The 20635-nt window shown below is 42.5% G+C and overlaps 1 protein-coding gene across 48 annotated transcripts in view; it reads right to left on the reverse strand.

The window, feature by feature from the left end:
- The window catches only part of ADD3 (adducin 3), a 196205-nt gene that overhangs the window by 133435 nt on the left and 42135 nt on the right, over nucleotides 1-20635 (reverse strand). For 10 of the 48 annotated variants that reach the window (XM_084846326.1, XM_084846320.1, XM_084846297.1 and 7 more), the window contains one exon: nucleotides 2257-2389. The exons of 37 other annotated variants lie outside the window; for them this stretch is intronic. The gene's annotated coding sequence lies outside the window, so the exon portion shown is untranslated. Of the gene's footprint in view, nucleotides 1-2256; nucleotides 2390-12699; nucleotides 12718-20635 lie in introns of those variants that run through there. One more of the 48 variants, XM_084846300.1, reaches the window with a different exon arrangement.

Genomic DNA, 20635 nt, shown 5'->3' on the forward strand with positions numbered 1-20635 from the left:
GCCAAATTGTGAACAAAGCCAAATTGTGAACAAAGCCTTGTTCAGGGTCCACTTCAGAGTTCTGGCCACTTTGGTGGGAAGCCTGCTTCACTTTGGAAACACCAGAAACAGTCTGAAGGGGCAAATCCAATGCACATCCCTAATGTCTATTGGGGCAGAATGCTCTCTGTCCAGGTAAAGCCACAGCTGGCATACTAGCCTAAGTTGGTAAAAGGCACTCAATCCAAAGAAGCAATCTGTTCCTCTAGTTTCAATTATAGATCAAGGAATATCCCCCAGATTGTGAACCTGTTACTTTAAAGGGGGTGCAAACCTGTCTAGTGGAGAGAATGAACACCACTCTCATGGGCAGATGAATCACCTACCTCCTGTCTTTTCTAGACTGAGCTTCAGTTTACTGGCCCTCACTTAGTCCATTACTGTAGCCAGATTTAATATTTCCACTGCTTCACCTGAGTTTGATGTAAAAGAGTTTGGTGTAGTGTTATCTGCATCCTGATGCAACCTTATCACCAGATGACCTTACTCAGCAGTTTCATGTGGATGTTGAATAGCATGGCTAACAAAATAGAACCCTGCAAGACTCCATAATATAAATTAGCCTTCCCCAACCTGGTGCCCTCCAGATGTTTTAGATGACAACATCCAGCTTTCTTGACCATTGGACATGCTGGTACTGATGAGAGTTGGTCCAAAACATCAGGAGGGTGCCAGGTTGAGAAGGCAGGTATAGATGCCAAGGAATCAGGCAGTAATCTCCCAGCACCACCTTCTACAAATCGGCCAGACCCTCTCTCAAGGAAGCATTTACCACATCCTGGACCCAGCTAGTCAATCCCTCCCTGCTCAATGAAATGAAACCAAGAGGGTCAAGGCCATGTATACACAGGGTGGGACACAACTGTCCAAGCACCTTGTCCATATCCTCAGACCTCGACAATGGAAACTCATACAACAACACTGGGCCAGGCAATCCTCTGAACACCTCAACAGACTGGCCTGATTCAGTCCCAATCATCACATCCAAGGTCCAGCACATATGAGCAGTTTTATTCTTGAAGTCCTTTGCAAACACATCAAGCAAACCTCCAGGAATTCCCTCACATCACCAGATGAGTCAAACTGCAAAAGGCCCTATCTACTCAGAAAAGCTCTGGATAGCTCTGCGAAAATGCAATGGTATCAGGAAAATATCACAATAATGGGCTCTTTCTATTCCCAAATGGGCTCTGACTACTACCAACAAGAGCAACTGCCCCTAAAGCGGCTTCAGTTTTAGCCACTCCTGCTAGAAATTCCAAGCTATACTCTCTTACTCCATCTATGCTTGAATTCAAACTGCAATAGTTTCTCTGCCTCTTTCACTAGCTGAAAGGCACCCACATCCAGAGGTATGCACAGAGGAACAATGGGTTGTTTTTTTTTAATGTCAGGTTAGTTGCCAGGTGACTGGCCCGTTTACTGTAGCCCAAAGAACACTAAGAAGATGCAACTACGACCAGTATTTTTCTATAAATTCTATTTTTTCTGTTCTAATTTCAACATTTCATCTAATTTCTGAGCATTCCTTCTCTGTATAGCGCAGAAGTACACATTATAAAATACATGGGGCTGCTGCCAAAAGCAACATAATATCATAATATCTAGCTTAAAACTGTCCTCGTGTCCTGAACACGCATTTCCCAACCTCCAGTTGCCCATAATTGACAATTGCTGGCAAGAGAAGGCAAATGTAAGTTGTGTTTAACATTTCTGGAGGCAGCATGTGCTCCCTGCTCTTAGTTTTAGTAAATTATTCAGCTGAGTAGCACAATTCAGCACAAAAACAATCCATTTCATCTTCCAACTGTTTATATAGAGCAAATCTGCACAACCACTACAACACACACACACACACACACACACACCATTTGCATGTGCAAGCCCCAGAAACTTCACCATAAAACTTGTAACTGTTTAAGACAGCATGCTAAAACTTAAGCTGAATAGCCACAAGGAACAAATCTCGTTTCAAAATTTCCTTACAAGATATAAACAAAGGAAGTGGCACCCTAGTCAAATATAATACAGATCTACAAAGTTGTTCAATTTTACTATGATAAGCACAATTTTAAAAAATAGCATTCTGCAATCTTAACAGAATACAAGCACCAAAAGGACACAAAAGGAAGAGAAGAACAGAGTACCATATTGAAGTGAAGAAGAGATCAAGCAAAAGAAATAAAAGAATTATGAGATGTGTAAAGGCTAGCTAACCTGGACACCAACTGTTTCATGCAGGAAAAATATAGTTCTTTGAAGTTCAAACTCCAGACTCCATCTTAATGTTTCACCCTTTCTGAGCCTGAAGCTGTACTTGGCTAACAAGAGGGGGGTCGCTATAAATCACCTGCAACAGAGACACATCCTTATCAGCTTGCAGCAACACTGGTTATTATTCACAGCAGAGCCAGAAGTTCAGAAATTGTGTTTCCCAGAAACTCCATTAGCTTTAAAATATCATGGTTATAGAGAAGTCTGTGCACTGAAATATAACTGCAAGCTGTTCACCATTCCTTTCAATGCAAAACAGACCTCTTAATCATTTTAAGTTAATGGAGCAGGCATGAATAATAACTTCATTAAACAACAGAATATTCCATTTGTACTACTACAACCATTCCCCTGATACATTCTGAAAGTTGTTAAACCCCCCAAACTTCTCTCCAGGCAATGACAACTTCTCATAGGTCATCAGCTCACTTAAATAAATATGACTTAAATTAGCATCCTTTAACTCTTCCAGAAACTCTTATTAAACCAAATACATTTGTAGGCAAAGCTTCCTTTTCTTTATATTCACACTCTACAATAAAATATGAGTCTCTGCAACTGATGCTAATACTAAATACAGCAAACCTAAACAAAACATCTTTCCAATTACAGTAACTTTCCAAACACCATTGGCAAAAGGGGAGCAGTATATGCAAAAACACATTTCTACACAGCGTTATCACTTAAAACAAGAGTTGGGACAGTCACTGCTGTTAAGCAATTCTGTTGTTTGTTTTTAGAGGCAGACACTCTAATGCTCTTCATATCTGACCCACAAATATAGCAAGATCTTAAAAAATAGTAGATACTGTTGGGACTTACTTGCTCTGCAAAAACTGCTGCAATTTCTTACACCAATTAACCACCAAAGCGTCTTCTGTCCTATTTATGATATGCAGTTACTCAATATTCTTCTTCTGCCTTGAAAGGTGGCTTAGAAATATTTTAAATTTGTGGAGGGAACAATCCTATGGCTGCTAGATAGCGGCTAGATGGCCATAGGGTATCTTGTTTTCCTGGAACCGACCTTGGAGCCAGCACTCTGAGGTTAGTTCCCGGAGAACCGACCTGCCCCTTCTTCCGTGCTGCCTCCAAGGAAGTGCAGAACAGCCCCATCCTCCACGCTCGCAAGAGGAGCATGGAGTGGCCAAAAAGGGGCGTGTCTGGGGCGGTCCATAAATGCGTGATGTGCAAGAGAGGTCAATGTCACAGATTTGCTGAAAGCCACACAAGCTTGGGACCCCCAATGTGAAACCACTGACACAGCCCTCCAACATGTGTCACTACTGCCCAATGTGTTGTACAGTACCCTCCTTCCCCGTTCTGCCCTCCCACAGCTAGACAGCCACAATCGGCTGTCTCCGAGTTCGGAGGCGGCCGCCTATCTGGATAGGATTACGCCCTAAAAAAATCAAGCCCATAAGATGGTTAAGGGAAGCAATAAACAGCAGTCTTTACTGCACTGAAATATGCTGTATCAACTCAGCAAGCCACTTGCCAGTCATTGTTAAATTTAGGGATGTCAGAGAATTTCGCCACGAATCTCGGGGAGGCCGAATGCCAGCGCATTCGGCTCCCCAAAATCGGTGGCGAAACGGTCTGCCCCCCCGCCCCCCTGGGACGGGACTTACCTTGGGCGAATCCTCCTGGCGGCGGCGGCTCCGGCGGCGGTTCTGCGGCGACTCGGTGGCGGCGCCCGGTCTTCCGACCGGCTGCCGCCACCGCCATTTCCAGTAAAAAAAACCCCAACAACAAAAAACATGATAGGCTACATAAAGATTTACGTAGCCTATCACGGCTAGATTTTTAAAAAATACCGTGATAGGCTACGTAAATCTTAACGTAGCCTATCACGGCTGAATGAAAACAAAAACAAAAAAACACCGCGCGTACGCAAATGGCGGCGCCCATGGGCGCAGCCATTTGTGTTCTTTGTTTTGGCACGTCTAGTCTACGTAAACATTTACGTAGACTACGGCGAAAATAAGGGGAACGCAAATAGTGTAGCGTCTACGCTATTTGCGTTCCCCTTATTTTCGCCGTAGTCTACGTAAAAGTTTACGTAGACTAGACGTGCCAAAATAAGGAACGCAAATGGCGGCGCCCATGGGCGCCGCCATTTGCATACGCACAGTTTTGTGTTTTTTTTCACTCTGCCGTGATAGGCTACGTAAAGATTTACGTAGCCTATCACGGCTGACTGCAGGGACGCAAATGGCGGCGGCTACGGACACCGCCATTTGCGGCCTGGCCGGCCAGGGTTCGGGGGTGGAGGGACGGAGCGCCTCCCCCCCCGGCCAGAATTTCGGGGGGGAGGGACAGAGCGCCTCCCTCCCCCGGCCAGAATTTTGGGGGGAGGGATGGAGCACCTCCCCCCCACCGCGAATCAAATTTTGATACATGTAAGAGACTTTCGTACATCCCTAGTTAAATTCAGGAAGACAAGCTGTGCTATAGTGGAACTTTGTAAGACAAGAAAACATAGGACTGGGCTGTTAGAGTCACTGCAGTTAGAGTTACCCCAATGACAAACTATGGGCAATTGTTAGATTAACTCTGGGTTGTTTAACCCATAAACAAGCCAGAGCTCTGGGTCCATGTGTCATGGAATGACTTTATTATCTATAATTAAATAAATTAAATTATTTATTAATTAAAACTGGAAACATAAATGCGTGATATGCAAGGGAGGTCAATGTTGTAGATTGAGCACCTCAATGACGTCATGAGCTAAACTGTGAAGGGACACCCAAGATGGGAAAGTCATGGCAGAGCAGTCAGACTAAATACGATCCCTGGGGAAGGAAACGGCAACCCATCCCAGTATTCTTGCCATGAAAACTAAATGGATCAGTACAACCAGAGATATGTCGGTATACCAGCGGAAGATGGGACTCCAAGGTCGGAAGATGGTCAAAATGCTAAAGGGGAGGAACAGAGGATAAGTTCAACTAGCCCCAAATGTGATGACGCAGCTAGCTCAATGCCGAAAGGACGGCTAGCGGCCGATGGTGCTGGTGGTGAACGACGAATCCGATGTTCTAAGGATCAACACACCATAGGAACCTGGAATGTAAGATCTATGAGCCGGGGCAAATAGGATGTGGTTATTGGGGAGATGTCAAGATTAAATATAGACATTTTGGGTGTCAGTGAACTGAAATGGACTGGAATGGGCCACTTCACATCAAATGAGCACCAGATCTACTACTGTGGACAAGAGGACCACAGAAGAAATGGAGTAGCCTTCATAATTAATAATAAAGTGGCTAAAGCAGTGCTTCGATACAATCCAAAAAAATGACAGAATGATCTCAATTCAAATTCAGGGTAAGCCATTTAACATCACAGTGATCCAAATATACGCCCCAACCACAGATGCTGAAGAAGCAGAAGTAGATCAGTTCTATGAGGATCTGCAGCACCTACTGGATAGTACACCAAAAAAAGATGTTATTTTCATTACAGGAGACTGGAATGCTAAGGTGGGTAGTCAAACGACACCTGGAATTACAGGCAAGCATGGTCCGGGAGAACAAAATGAAGCAGGACATAGGCTGATATAATTTTGCGAAGACAACTCACTGTGCATAACAAACACTCTCTTCCAACAACCTAAAAGACGACTTTATACATGGACTTCACCAGATGGTCGACACCGAAATCAGATTGACTACATCCTTTGTAGCCAAAGGTGGCGGACATCTATGCAGTCGGTAAAAACAAGACCTAGAGCTGATTGTAGTTCAGATCACAAACTTCTTATTGCACAATTTAGAATCAGACTAAAGAGAATAGGGAAGAGTCACAGATTAGTTAGATATGAGCTCATGAATATACCTCATGAATATGCAGTGGAGGTGAAGAATAGATTTAAGGGACTAGATTTAGTAGATAGGGTCCCGGAAGAACTATGGACAGAAGTTCGCAACACTGTTTAGGAGGCAGCAACAAAAAACGTCCCAAAGAAAAAGAAAACCAAGAAGGCAAGATGGCTGTCTGCTGAGACACTGGAAGCAGCCCAAGAAAGAAGGAAAGCAAAAGGCAACAGTGATAGGGGGAGCTATGCCCAATTAAATGCAAAATTCCAGAGGTTAGCCAGAAGAGATAAGGAATTATTTTTAAACAAGCAATGCACAGAAGCGGAAGACAATAATAGAATAGGAAGGACAAGAGACCTCTTCCAGAAAATTAGAAACATTGGAGGTAAATTCCAGGCAAAAATGGGTATGATCAAACATAAAGATGGCAATGACCTAACAGAAGCAGAAGAGATCAAGAAAAGGTGGCAAGAATATACGGAAGATCTGTATAGGAAGGATAATAATATCGCGGATAGATTTGACGGTGTGGTCAGTGAGCTAGAGCCAGACATCCTGAAGAGTGAGGTTGAATGGGCCTTAAGAAGCATTGCTAATATCAAGGCAGCAAGAGATGACAGTATCCCAGCGGAACTGTTTAAAATCTTGCAAGATGATGCTGTCAAGGTGATGCATGCCATATGTCAGCAAATTTGGAAAACACAAGAATGGCCAACAGATTGGAAAAAATCAACCTATATCTCCATACCAAAAAAGGGAAGCACCAAAGAATGTTCAAACTATCGAACAGTGGCACTTATTTCACATGCCAGTAAGGTAATGCTCAAGATCTTGCAAGGCAGACTCCAGCAATTCATGGAACGAGAATTGCCAGATGGACAAGCTGGGTTTAGAAAAGGCAGAGGAACTAGAGACCAAATTGCCAATATCCACTGGATAATGGAGAAAGCCAGGGAGTTTCAGAAAAACATCTATTTCTGTTTAATTGACTATTCTAAAGCCTTCGACTGTGTGGATCATCACAAATTGTGGCAAGTTCTTGGTGGGATGGGGATACCAAGTCATCTTGTCTGCCTCCTGAGGAATCTGTATAACGACCAAGTAGCAACGGTAAGAACAGACCACGGAACAACGGACTGGTTTAAAATTGGGAAAGGAGTACGGCAGGGTTGTATACTCTCACCCTACCTATTCAACCTGTACGCAGAACAAATCATGCGATGTGCTGGGCTTGATGAATCCAAGGCTGGAGTTAAAATCGCTGGAAGAAACATTAACAATCTCCGATATGTAGATGATGCCACTTTGATGGCTGAAAGAGAGGAGGAGCTGAGGAACCTCATAATGAAGGTGAAAGAAGAACATGCAAAAGCTGGGTTGCAGTTCAACCTCAAAAAAACCAAGATTATGGCAACCAGCTTGATTGAGAACTGGCAAATAGAGGGAGAAAACGTGGAGGCAGTGACAGACTTTGTCTTTCTAGGCGCAAAGATTACTGCAGATGCTGACTGCAGCCAGGAAATCAGAAGATGTTTACTACTTGGGAGGAGAGCAATGACAAATCTTGAAAAAATAGTTAAGAGCAGAGACATCACACTGACAACAAAGGTCCGCATAGTTAAAGCAATGGTATTCCCCATAGTAACCTATGGCTGTGAGAGCTGGACCATAAGGAAGGCTGAGTGAAGGAAGATAGATGCTTTTGAACTGTGGTGCTGGAGGAAAATTCTGAGAGTGCCTTGGACTGCAAGAAGATCAAACCAGTCCATACTCCAGGAAATAAAGCCAGACTGCTCACTTGAGGGAATGATATTAAAGGCAAAACTGAAGTACTTTGGCCACATAATGAGAAGACAGGATACCCTGGAGAAGATGCTGATGCTAGGGAAAGTGGAAGGCAAAAGGAAGAGGGGCCGACCAAGGGCAAGATGGATGGATGATATTCTGGAGGTGACAGACTCGACCTTGGGGGGAGCTGGGGGTGGCGACAGCCGACAGGAAGCACTGGCGTGGGCTGGTCCATGAAGTCACAAAGAGTAAGATGCAACTGACCGAATAAACAACAACAAAACACAAGCTTGGGACCCCCAATGTGAAACCACCGATACAGCCCTCCAGCATGTATCACTACTGCCTTCTGAGGCATGGTTGGTGCCAATGGATGAGAGGGCGTTCTCTGTAGCAAAGCCTGATTTCCCTGCCTCAAGAGGTTAGGTGTCAGGGTGGAAACTGAGCCCATAGAGCCCCAGAGCAGTTCTGATTCTGAGGAAGAGCAACAACCCGTGGGAGAGGAGCTCGCTCATCTCTCACAGGCACAGTGGCAGGGAGAGATTCCTCCTGCCTGCATTCCTGGGAGAGATAGTGACGCTGGTAGAGAGCGGGGGAGGGGGTTTTGCTGGATGCTTGGCGCAGACGCAGGGAGCGGCGCCAGATGGAGGGCGCCGAGAGGAGGTGCTCTGCCCGCTTGGCGCTAAAACAACAGTCGCGTCCCAAGGACCCAAGGATAAGAGGGAGGACCTCTCCATAGCCCATAAGTTCAGAGTCTTCCCACTCTTCTCCTTCAAACGGGGACCAACTGCCTTACTTGGAGCTTAGGCTACTCTTGTAACTACCCCAGTGCAGTTCCTTGCTTAGTCGCTGGTGATTAGCATCTGAAAGAGTCATTAAGTTGTAAAAGGAATAAAGCCTTGGAAAGAATCCTCTTCGTCTGTGTCTTAAGTTGGCTATTGGAGGGGACTGTAAGAGGCAGCTAGGGCGCTCCTGACATTAGGCCATCTTCCTCTCTATCTGGTTTGATGAAGTTTCTTTTTAAATTACCTTCCAATTCTGTTGCTGTTTAATTTATTTATTGTTAGCTCTGGCTCTCTGGGGCCTTCTTTTGTTAATGCTGCTTTTAGTTCTGGGTTGTTTTTTGTAATTGTTTTTAATGATGGAATTACTGTTGTTTTTATCTTTATGTTTGTTTTTATACTTTATGTTTGTTTTTATACTACCTGCTTTGAGCAACTCCTTTGTAGGAAAAAAGCAGGATGTAAATTGTGTTTCAATTAAAAAAGTAAATGAACAATGCTAGAAAGAATCCTTTACCAAATTATATTAGATGATATAGATGAACAAGGAATTCACCTCAACATCTGTTACTTTTTATTTTAACAGCAGGTTAGACAGGCCTCCAATAATAAGTATGCTATGTATCTATCAAATCCTAGGTTCTCAATTTTGGGGTTAGGCCCCTCAAAAATTGGGTGTTGGGACTCTGGGAGCAATCAGCAGATCCTGTCAGAAGTCAAGTAGCATCTAGGGAAGTTGCTCCATTCTGAGAAGCAGAGCCTAGATCCCAGCACAAAAAGAACAAGGAGAAAGTAATGACATGAGGCAGAAGACCTTGACTGCGAATTTAGCAGCAGTGAACCGAGAATGGAGCATACAAATTCTGGTCTTTGTGCCAGTGCCTTAAGCAGCCAGTCCTATTTCCTCCTCCATAGCCTCCTCCATAGCTCCAGAGCCTAGCTGCTTGTAATGCCCTTTTTGCTTTCCCACCAGTCCTTTCAGGTAATCAGACATTCCTAACTTTTCGCCTGGGATCAGCAGCAGGACCAGCATGCCTCATTCCCTTCTTATCTCCTGACCTGGACTGGAAGGTAAGTAATGGGAAGTGATGGCAGTGCTCCTGATAAGAGAGTCATTAATACTTCTTCACCCTAATCTCCATATCCTATGTTCAGCAACAGATTACATGCATACTGCTGGAGGTGATGATCTCCACATATGCACCCGCTAAACAGATGATTGGCACTTATTTTGGGGTGGGGACAGAAGGAAGAGAGGATCTACCCCTGGCAAGTTCCTCTGTGGAGCACCACCACCCATGATATTATAGGCTACTATTTATTTACCGTATTTATATGGCTGCTTATCAACATGTGTTCTCTGGGCAACTTACCGAATAAGAGAATAGAATAAAATATTATAATAGAATATAATGATTTAAAAAACTAAACTAGTAAAATGAAGCCTAAAAAACTTTCCTCTCTAGCAGCGGAGCGGGGAAGGACCAATTAGCAGTGGCAGGTTGCCATCCTGTTACCTCAACCTGAGGAAGCTCCGGCCAAGATACATGCCAATTTTTGTAAAAACTAAAACATGTTGAGATAAATGCCTAGGAAGCCCTGAGAGAGAAAGAGAGAGAGAGAGAGAGAGATCAAGTTGTGAGGAATACAATCTTCCAAAACTAAACAAGTTATTGAGCAAGTAACCCATTCAAGGAATTAGAAAAGTGCTGGTCTTAACTCTGATGAGGCTTTGGATCACAGAGTATGGTCTGTGACTCTCTCCAAAATGAGATAGGGAAAACGAGTACTTACAGTGGATGACAATAGCTTGGATGCCATAAGGGATGTTTTAACATGACTAAGTAGGCAGATGGAGGAATATTCCTCTCTCTGTCTTCAGTCTCTTATGTGGTAGCAGAGTTTCATGAGCAAGGAAAAAAACCAAGGAGTTAAACAACCCTGAAGGTAGTTGCTATATAGAACACCCAACACATCTTCAGCACCTAAGATAGGGTGAAGTCCAGGGCTGAACACAGATATCTCCAAGATTCTTTGGCAAGTGGGGTCACAAATCATATCTGTCATGTGACTGAGTAGCCTGGCCACTTGATGTGACCTACCGCACCCTTGGCCCTGAAACATATCAAAGGACTCTTCTGGGCACTGCACTGTGGATTTAGAAGTGTTCCTTGGTATAGGAGCTGAAATGTCTGCAGCTGTCACATAGCTTACTGAGCCTTCATGCTAATGCTCCAAGTTGTATCATATCCAGTGCTTACAGTTAAGCACTAGATAGATTAACTTAACCAGGAAGTCTGGTGCAAGTGAGGACTACTGCAGTACTGAGATTGTTATGGATGTTTTTCTAGAGTTCTAATAATCCTACTAGTATGCTGCTGGAAATATGATCATATACAACAGACACATGTTTGCATTAGTTGCTTTTTAAGCTCTTATGATGCAGGTGGATCTTTAAACTTTTTATAAGGGGTGCAGTTTTCGTTAAAACGCATTCTTTAGAATTCCTTCCAGGTATTAAAACCTCTCAAGCTTAAAACCCTTCCCCCAAGTAACAGTTTGCTACTCACAGCATTATAATGTATGTACATGCCCGCAAAAGCATACTCACTCTTTTTCAAATGTGGACACAAACTTTAGATTATTTAGTTCCTCTCAAATAAAAGTTCATTTCAATGGGAATAGCAATGGAAATGTAGTCTGAAGTGTTGTTTTACAATTATTTCAATAAAGGCTTTCTGAAGAAAATGTAATGCATAGTTACTTCCACTCCAGATTAATTGCATTCCAAACCCAATTGCAAGTTTTTGTCCTGCATTTTGTATTTGCACGCTAATCTCAGTGCTAACATTGTGTGGGTGGGGTGAATCCTATTTGTTCACACATTTCAAAGGAGTCTGGCAATGTTGGTGATAACATTCTATTTCCAGAAGAGTGGCTAAGAGAAGGGATCAACAGTTCAAGACTAAGTTGCATATATGTGCAGCTGTATGCCACGGCTTATTTAAGGATACTTAAAGGACACTAACAAAGCAGGATAGATTGTGAATCAACTTTATAACCTGATTCTATTTTTAGATGTTAAATGCAAATGTATAACTAATTTTCAACAATATAGCAGATTGCATAACAATAAATAAATAAATATCTCTCGCTATTGTACACTGAGGCAAATAAGCCAAAGAATATAGAAACTGGTCTTATTCTGAATATAAATTAAAAGGACAAATCTGTTCACCAGGGCTGCAATTTTCATACTGTGATTTCTGCCTTAACCAAGTCAGCAATTTATATAGTACTTTCAAATGCACATTATCTTGTTATAATCTTTACAATGGCTCTGTAAAATTAGTCAGTATCCTACGATAGGGTAGGAGAGAGGAGTGGAGAACTAGGTCTGAGGAAGTAGCTTGCTGAAAGACACCTAGTGTCCTGGGGGCTTACAGCAGGGGACTTCTGAATGGGTGACTGTATAATAAAATAATAATAATAATTTAATTGAGGACTTCCAAATTTATTGCTCAGCTTTTATGCTACCGTCAATTATTAGATTCTCTCTCTCCCTCTCCAGTTTATAAATTTAGGATGAAGGAGGAACTGCAAAGTGGTGGAGGGGAAAGACAGATGAGATAGTCAAAATAGCTACCCTGGCCTGCTGATGAGGGGCTATAGACCTATGGGATTTGCTAAATGAATACCTTTCAGAGATCTCTGAAACTACACAGGAATCCTTCCCCCTCTCTGCAAAAAAAATAAAAATGAAATAAAAATGAAAGCATGCACATCCCAAAGGCTAGCAGGGCTTGCTGCAGTTCACACAACAGAGCATGCTGGGTGGGTTCCAACTGGTATGTGACAGACTGATGTGATTCTTCAACTTGCTCAGCCCACTCTGCTTAAGTCTACATCCCCTCCCTGGCACACAGTTTTATGTTTTAGAAGCTAAAAACATATGTTAACAGGAAAGGGATTTCTCATGATCACTAGATACATACATGAACTGGTGCAATTGCCCCATTGTATCTCCCTTGTGGTCCAACTATTAAGAGTTCCAGCTTCAGCGATGTCAATGCAGCATTATCATGGAACACACACACCCCAGCTCTTTGAAAGCATTCTTTTAAAATGAACAAAGGCAAAAGTTGAAAGTATCAATCCATTTTATCCATCCATAAAAGAGATAGAGACCAAGCCAGGGGTAAAAGATGACTGATTCAGCACCCACGTCTAACACTTGAACTACACTCTGCCTTTTAGATGTTGTTGCTAGAAATAAATGGCCTGTGTGTCTGACAGACTATGAGGCTTTGATGTGAAACAGAAGATTGAACCAACCTCTAAGAACATGAAAAAGGCTTTATTCTAGAGATTACTTTCTCAAGGGAATACCTTCCATCAGCAAGTACATATCAAAGAGTAAAAAGCTATGTCTAAGCAATATCCCATCTCTATTTACCTTATCTCTGCATGAATACTCTAGGACTGTGGGGTTGATAGACATAGTTCTCTGCTTACACAGTCTTGTTAGGCAGTGACAGTTTACTCACAGAACAGTAAAATATGGTTACATATTAAATAAAATGGGTGGACTACTACAACCCATCAACCTCTTCTGTGCAGCCTTCAAGGCGCTAAGTAATGTAGTCTGCCCACCAGTAAAGTTATGTCAGTTATACGGGCTGTCTTGATTGTTTCCCCTACTGTGCAACCTGACAGCTATCAGTAGGTAATCTGAAGATATTCTTCTTTTTGAAAGTAATTTTTGTTTGTCTTGATTCATTCAAGAGGCAACACTTTCTGAGTTTAGGATTATTTGTCAGAACTGCAGTATCCCTAGAAGAGATTCACTAATGCAACAAAGAAAAAAGAAGATTTAAATGCATTTCCTCTTAGCTAAGATGATTAAGAACTCATTCATACTTAGCTTCTGAAAGAAGTTAAAAGGGACTCTATCTCTTTTCCACTGGCAGCCAATACAAGAGAGAAAGATAAGAGGCTTCCAGGACTGGCCTATTTTACAACTTGCCTTGCCCCATGCCAAGGAAAAGTAGCCACCAGCACACATATTGTACTTCCAGATCTTCATTGCCCTGTGGAATGTCTTCATGATGTTCTGCATGATTGTGCTATTTGGGTCTTAAACATCTTTGGAGTAAGGTGGCAACTACATTCAGCTGGAAATATGTCTTTACTATGAAGTAAAATATATTTGCTGTGTTTTTAGTATATTGGGCTCTGGCCTGTTATTCTTGGAGTATTAAAGGAAAACTTCACCATAGTCCTGTAGCACATGGCTTTGCGTCTTTGTTTTTTAAAAAATAGAAATCTAATTAGCTTTCATGCTTAAGGTTGGTACTTTTTTTTCATGGTTAGTCAGCATATAAAGATGCTTTTTCTGTGGAGGGGTATCTGGCCCTTATTGGAAGGAGCGTGTGTGATTTTATTTAGAAAAAAATATTCTTAAATGTAGTTCTACTCTCTGGGAGAATTGTGTTTCTACACCTTCCAACCTGGTTCCTTGGAAAAGACCCTCCACGCACAGCTCCTTTCAAAGCTGCACTTAACCGCTGCCCAGAGTCACGCTTGGAACGGGAGACATGCTTTGGTCTTGGATCACTACCTTTCGTTTCGCGCTACTGGATAATCCTTCTGCTTGCACAACATGAAGCACCTGTTTTTCACAGATCCACCTCCCTACATACCATTGTCCACCGTGCCATATCCCAGCTGTTCCACAGGATCCTTCAACCCTTGAGAACAGCTTTTCAGGGAGTACAGAGGCACTTCAGTGGATGGGTGAGGGGGGCAATCAATGAAAACCGGGAAGTTGGACTTTCCATGAAATGTTCTTCGGGTCAGGAGGGAGTGGAGCAGACAGCAATTCTGGTTGTATTGTTATACTGTGGTTTTAATGTTTTATATATTTTATATTGTTTTATTGTTGTGCTCTTTGGTTTTAATTTTTGTGAACCGCCCAGACAGCTTTGGCCATTGAGCAGCACATAAATAAATAAATAAATAAATAAATAAATAAATAAATAAATAAAATTCCTGCCAGGTGGCAGAACAGTACCTGGAGTTTGGAAGCAGGCATGCTTTGCATAATCTGGGAGTGGCTGCTCTCCTTGGTAAAAGGAATTGAGCTCCCAGAATAAGAAAGGCACAACTAGTGTTAGCCAGAATGAGCATGGGTTGGCAAAAATGGCAACATTCTTCCCCAGTTCAGTTCAGGGCAAGGTAAGCAGAATATGTCAGGCTTGGAAGCCTCTATATCATCATTTGCTTATACAGTCTGCTGGTGAAAGGGAGTCTACTAACGTACAAATCACTAACCCTATTAGTATTTTCAGTTTTCTGTGGACCTCAGTTTATATTATTTTAATATGTAGAAATATAGGTACCTCAGGAAATAAATAACTTCTGTCTCTTCATGAAATACAGAAAGAAGGCAACATAGCTAACTTTTTCTACTGTCCCGCACATATGAGAACCAATAGTGGTATAACTGCATAACATACATGTATTACAGATGCAATTATCATATATAGTATCTACTTATATGCACAATTTTATTCTTTGATCAGCACATCCACAGAGATACTGAAGCCCTTCCAGTCTGGTTAATTCGAGACACAACTATGCAGTGTGCCATAAAAATATAACGGCACAATTTTCTGATAGGTTATAAAAACAGAAACTAATTCATAGCAAATGCTGTGACCTTGCAGTATTTAATCTAGTGGAGGCTCAGACAGGACAGTTCGAAACTGCTTCATCTCTGGTGCCTTTTGTAACAGCTATTATAATAATGAAAGTCTGCTACTGTTATGTCCATTTCTAAATCAACAGGGGGATTATAAACCTCCTGAAAAGTTTAAATTGCTAAGGGACAACTAAAGAAAACGGACATGCAAAGCAAAGATGTCATAATAATTTGGTTTACTATATGATTAGAAATAAAAAAGAGAAATCATTTTAAAAAATCAAAATAAGTCACGTGACCTAAGATTAATGCAATGGAGTATTCAAAAATGTGTCATTTTGAGAAAATCCAGAAATCCCCCAATTCCCCAATTCAAAAACACACAAACACTGAAGCACCTTTATAAATATGTGCAAATCGTCCCATGCTTTTGAACATGTAAAAAAGTGTGACATGGGTCGGAAACGGTAAAATAAAGCTCGAGTCCTGTCATGTGACAACACTCTCCTTCCCTCTACAGACCATGCTGCTCAGTCCCAAAGTTGCAAAACTATTGCTATGTAGGCAAAATGATTCACTATTCTAGATTTACCTAGCTTCGCTTCAACACTCAGTGAATCTGATCTGCTACTTCTAAATATTTCTAACTTGTTTGGGATAAATACATTTTATTAGTAGATAGTGATTTGATACTATACGACAAGTCAACTGTCTCCCTATTTAACCACAAGCCAAATCTTTCAAGCATACCACAAATACACTTGCAGACTGCTGAATTTAGAAAGCAGTACTCTTTTCAACTGTATCTTGGTGCCTTTGTACTGGACCTCTTCATACATAAGGGATAAATCCTAGATGACTATAATACAGCCCTCCTCTATTCCTCTCCCCTGAGGTTTCTTGCCTTACCTCACCAAATAATATATAATGTGGACATGCAAAATTACTCTGTGCTGCATAGTCGGCTGCTGCTTTATCAATCAAATATGCCTATTTTTGAAATAATGAGCACTTGAATTACATGCTGTGTGTTGTTTTATCCAAGTGTTCATACATTACAAATGAAATAACATAATATTACTTAATAGCTAAAACTCTTATTTTTACTCAGGAGAAAAACTTTAAGGGGACTGAAACAAAACCTATAATGGGGCTATGCAGATAGAAGCACATTTGAATCTTATAATGGCTAAGTCACAAGGAGAAGTGAACAACCCCGGTGGTGCAGCCCCTTTTTTTCTCCAGTAAGTGAATGGCTATTCGTTGCTATAGGAAAAAGTGTCACTGAAATGGAATCAGCAAGAAAAGAGACATAGACCCCACTTCCCCATACTAGGGGTACACAGACTTCAGGCTTGCAGGATCTACTTTCTTTTTCATTAGAACCCCAAGAGGAGTCCGGTGCAAAATAGTGGCTCAGGAAGACACACACAGACTGGGTTCAGGCAACACAATAACCCATAATGGGTTAAATAAGCCATGGTGGCTTATTTAATGCATCGTTGGTTATCGTGTCATCTGTCGAGCATTTTAAAATCCACGATGGCTTATTTTGCTGAAATAAGCCACTTTGACAAGCCACTCTAATAATCCATGGTCTGCAGTAAAGGTTATTTAACCCACTGTGGTTATTGTGCCACCTGGCGTTCCACCGTGGGTAAAGGGCATCGGCCAGTGAGCTGCTTAGCAAGAGTGGCTGAAACCCCTGCTGCTCTTCCCCAGCAAGTTACAATCACCATTCGCCGATCACGCCCAAGCCACTGCCCATGCCCCCTTCCCACCTGGTCGCAATCGTGATGGGGTGGGGTTCCCTTTTTTAAAATTTCCCCAGCAGGGGAAATCAAGAAAAATCTGGAAATTGGGGAGGGGGGAGAAATCCACCCCCACACACACCAAGGACTGTGGGAGCAACACAACTCCTTGGCCAGGGGTTGGATTTTGCCAGGAGGCAAAGTCCCAATTTTCACCAGGAAGACTTTGAAAATGTAATGTAAGTGAATGGAGCAACAAGCTCCATTGGCTTGCACTATATTTTCAAACAGGACCCACGGCAGGGGGGGGGGAGGCAAGTGGGGGGAATCTCACCCTGGAAACCAAGAGCACCAGTGGAAGGACAGGTTTAGCTTCTGTTGCAATGTCGGCCACAACAACAATCCTTTACTACCTTCAATGTAAGTGAATAGCTGCCATTTATTCATATTGGGGGCAGGAGAGTAAAGCTGGGAACGATGTTGCAGTGGGGGCAAAGTTATTAATTACACCTGACAGTGGATGGTCCAGCTACCACCACCTACCCACACCCTACCTGTCATGATAGCAACAGTCACTAGTTAGGGTATAGAAAGCAGCAGTTATAGCTATTATATGCTGATTTCAAATACAAATATTTTATTGATGAATACCTATAAAGAAAACAGATACATCACAAGAAATAAAGCAAGCCATGTATGAAAGCATGCACTTAATTCATCAACAATTGCATCCCACTTTTTTCTTACAAGACAACTAATCTCATCTCCTCTTCTTCCCCTGTTCAGTCTCCTATTAGTAGGAAACAATCAGTAACTCTTCTCTAGGGTCTTTTGAAACCAAGTTTTAGTCTGAGACTGAGAAACACACAGCAGAGTATTTTACTCATAGCAAAGTTTTGAGTCTAATTTATGCAGTGTAAACATATTTGATACATTATGGGCACATTCAACATTTCCATTTTGACATGCCAAACAATCTACAACCTTATCTTCACAACTATATCCTTAGGCTTAACAGGTTAGGAGATACACTTGTTTCTGGAGTATATCATCTTAAATACAGATGAGGGCTCACAGGACTGAATGCTGCTCCATATCCCCACCACCACCAATAATCCCTTAACATAGAAAGGGAACACATCAGGGAGAAGGGCTAGATCTAGGAAGAATGTTAGGCTTAAGCGTCTCTATGATATGCTACATTTCTTCATGAAGGGAATTTCTTTTGAAGGAGAATATTCACTCCCACATACAGTTTCAAGTGGTAGAGTCCAGAAACAGTTTTACTCCTTCACCCACTGTAGTTGAGAGGCAGCAGCCTTTGAAAAACTCACTTAGTGAACAAGTGGCTGAACTGGGTCTCCATGACTTAAACCCAAACACACACATCCTTCCTCTCTATCTTCCTGCATGCAAAGGTACTCCAAGAAATTCTACTTAAGTGCCTTTTACTTGTCCCATACTTCAGAATGAGGACTCACAGCCTATTTCTAGCATCTGCTAGTCAACATAACACAAATTAATCTTCATAACTGGTATCTAGACATGATATTAATATTTGCAAGTGCTAATATTTGAAATTGTTGTATATAGCATTGTTAATAATTATTGCACATACAATGATACGATTCTTCTTCTCAAGTTAAAGCTGTTCTTCTCCCATAAGCAGGAAGTCATTGGGGGGGGGGGTGTTGCTACAAAGAGTGACTGGGTGGCCTCAAACCAGATATGAAGAGACAGGTGCTCATAGTACATTAACTACTATCACAGTTCTATTTCATGTCTTCTGTGGCAGCCACACTATTCTCATTCTGTGGGAGATACATTTCTTCTTCCCCTCTCTCTGTCCCCACCCCCTGCATCTGGTTTCAATCTGGCTTTCAATAATTGTTTTCCTTGAATGTTATTAGAGAGATGCTCACACCCTACATTGTTAAGAGACGTAAAGCAAGCTAGAAAATGATATTTATATAGAGAAATGTTAACAAATGGTTTCTCAAATGCACCATTTTTAACAAACAATGTAGGTGTCTTCAACAGGAAAGACGTTAGCCTCTGCTATGGGTTCAGTGAAATACATTTGATGAATTCAGCTTCATTTGAAAAATAATTGTAATATTTTACTGTTTTTACAAACTTTATTCTTGTGCATGTGTACACACAACCATATATGTATGCCAGTTTCTATTCTTCTGTTAACACTGCACTAGCAATGAGGTATGCTGAATGTGCCCAATACTTTCTAAGGTGCACTCACTCATTTGGATTCCCTGTGCAACCTAAGGACACAGGGAATGTAGGCACTTGTACACAGCCTCATTACTTGCACCCAAACCAAGATGCTAACCTTCGTCTCCCATGACATCTGGTTATGAAGGGATAGGTCACGGAGGACTGGGGATGGATGCAAAAGGAACTCCTATAGCCTGTATAACCTGGTCTCCACTGAAAGAAACTTGTCCTGAGTGGGGGATGAGAAAATGAAACTTGCATAGCTGACACCATTACGAGTCAAGAAGCAACCGACAGACCTGGGTTTTGCATAGGGATGTCAGAGAATTCCGCCATGGATCTCGGTGAGGCCGAATGCCAGTGCCTTCGGCCCCCCGAACTCCATGGCGGAACGGCCTGCCACCCCCCCCCGGATCCCCCCCGGGGACGAGACTTACCTGGGGCGGATCTGCCGGGCGGCGGCGGCGGCTCCGGCTGGTCTTCCAACCGGCCGCCGCCACCGACATTTCCAGTCTTGTTAAAATAAAAAAAAAGACGTGATAGGCTACGTAAAGATTTACGTAGCCTATCATGGCTAGGGTTAAAACAAACACACACACGATGTGATAGGCTACGTAAATCTTTACGTAGCCTATCATGGCTGGGTGGGTTTAAAAACAACAACTGTGTACGCAAATTTGTGTTCCTTATTTCTGGCTGTCTTAGTCTACGTAAATATTTACATAGACTATGACGGCGAAAATAAAGGGGAATGCAAATAGCGTAGCGGGCACTATTTGTGTCCCTTTTTGATTCGCCATTTTAGCCTACGAAAAGATTTACGTAGGCTAAAACGGTGAATCCGGGGCCAAAAATAAGGAACGCAAATGGCGGCAGCCGTAGCCGCCGCCATTTGCATACGCGGTTCCCCTCCCCCCCAGAGCCCTCCGCGGCTGCTCTGGGCTGGGCTGGGCCTGGCCAGCTGCTCCGTGGAGCTGCCACAGAGCACAGCCGACCATCGAGGATTCTGGGGGGGGAGGAATGGATCGCCTCCCTTCCGTCGAGGATTCCAGGAGGAGGGACGGAACACCTCCCCCCCTCACCATCAACATAATCCGCGAAAGGTAAGTCACTTTCGTACATCCCTAGTTTTGCATCATAGAATGTAAGAGCAGCCATGCTGGACCAGACCAAAAGCCTATCAGGTGCAGTATTCTGTTCACACAGGAAGATGCCTAGGGGAGGTACACAAGCCAGCCATGAGTG

This window comes from Heloderma suspectum, chromosome 3, assembly GCF_057233095.1.
Source record: "Heloderma suspectum isolate Gila_16-S chromosome 3, 16-S_ref, whole genome shotgun sequence".
In the NCBI taxonomy this organism is placed as follows: Eukaryota; Metazoa; Chordata; class Lepidosauria; order Squamata; family Helodermatidae; genus Heloderma; species Heloderma suspectum.